Raw genomic sequence first — 1,565 nt, 5'->3', positions numbered from 1 at the left:
ATATATATATATATATAATTTAAGATTTCATTTTGAAACATTTGTTATAAATACCGCATATTGTTTAACTAGCCTATCTTTGCATTATCTAATGTAACGAAAAGAAATCTGGATTCTTATAAAATCAAAATAATGGATGAAAATATCAATATATAAATCTGTGCTACGTATGCTGTTAGAGGCTTATCAAAGTTTATATCAACGTTATACATTTTTTAATTTTTATCATACGTTTCTAATTTTGAATAAGTTTTGTATTAATATTATAACAAGCGCCGCATAACATCATTACTACGCCGTCGCATAATATTGATATTATCGCGAAACTTAATGCAGTACTCTGACTACACATTACGTTGGTGTTAAACTCGGTTTACACGGTGCGAGCTACTTGCCAGTAAGTCAATAGTAGTTCCGAACTGGCTAGTTAACTCAGCTATAGGTTCTCTATTACGTAATGTTTGGGCAGCTATTGACCATACTGATTTGTGTGTTCACAAAGGGCTAGTAACTAGCCTATTTGTGTTATATGATATATATGGGGAAAAGTTGATGGACAGTAGAATAAAAATATTTGAAGTAACTGACCTTGTCAGTTATGCCTAACTTGCACAGTGAATAACTCGGTCAATTTGTTTATACAAAGTCAGTAGCTAAGTTTCAATACTGACACTATCGACTTCCACGCCAACTCGTACCGTGTAAACCGGGCATTACTATCAAGAGAGTTAGTTTTACATTAGATGCAAATAGATCGCAAGGTTGTTACAACAGCTAATCCGAAGTTTGCATTTTGAAATTAATGCTTTAGATTGACTGTCGCAACAAGCTTATAATTATGCGTCTAATGTAGAACCAGCTTTATGGAAAACGTGTGCGACAGCTTTAATTGGCCAATCACAATAAGGCAAGAAATAACGTAGACAGAAGTAAATTAAAAATATTTATTTGCTTACGTCTTATTGTTTATGTTTTTTTGAGTGCCGTAGTCTTAAAGCTAATGACATACAGAAAAATATAGGCAGTACTCGGCTATTCACAATAGAGAATGTAATACAGTAACCTAAGAAGTAGCAAATTTAAAATGTTGATTTGCTTATTGCTTACATTTTGCTGTTTAAGTTTTTCTCTTTATGATGACATAACAATATAATAGAATTATCAATGACGAAAGTACATGCTTATACATATTGGAATATACACTACGCAAATGAATGCAATGTATATGTAAAATATACAATAAATCACATCTGTAACTAAAATAATTGGTATGTCAGTTGAAAAGAATATTAGTATGTAGCTCACAGACAGCGAATGCGAAATAATCGATCAGACGATGGAGGATTATTAATAAAGTAAAGACTTTAGAAATTAATGTGCTTAATATTAATATTATGAATAATGAATAGATACTAATTCTAAATGAGACAAAATTATGTTAATATAATAGCAATGATGTAGATTTAATTTGGCATAATTAGCAATTATTTTATAAATAAGCGCTAAAAATAATCTCCATAAATTACATAATTTTACATTTTTATTAAAAGTTTTTATTTTGTCGC

At 30.0% G+C, this 1,565-nt stretch overlaps 1 protein-coding gene and 1 long non-coding RNA gene across 2 annotated transcripts in view; one reads left to right on the top strand and one right to left on the bottom strand.

Moving 5' to 3' along the window:
* The window catches only part of LOC108751913, a 16,793-nt gene that overhangs the window by 7,927 nt on the left and 7,301 nt on the right, over positions 1-1,565 (bottom strand). The window lies entirely within an intron of this gene.
* LOC108751912 (fringe glycosyltransferase) overlaps positions 1-1,565 on the top strand; it is a 104,604-nt gene that overhangs the window by 102,732 nt on the left and 307 nt on the right. The window lies entirely within an intron of this gene.

This window comes from Trachymyrmex septentrionalis, unplaced genomic scaffold (genome assembly GCF_001594115.1).
Source record: "Trachymyrmex septentrionalis isolate Tsep2-gDNA-1 unplaced genomic scaffold, Tsep1.0 scaffold53, whole genome shotgun sequence".
Taxonomy (NCBI): Eukaryota; Metazoa; Arthropoda; class Insecta; order Hymenoptera; family Formicidae; genus Trachymyrmex; species Trachymyrmex septentrionalis.
Note: the sequence above shows the minus strand (reverse complement) of the source record. Positions and strands in the feature narration are given on the sequence as shown.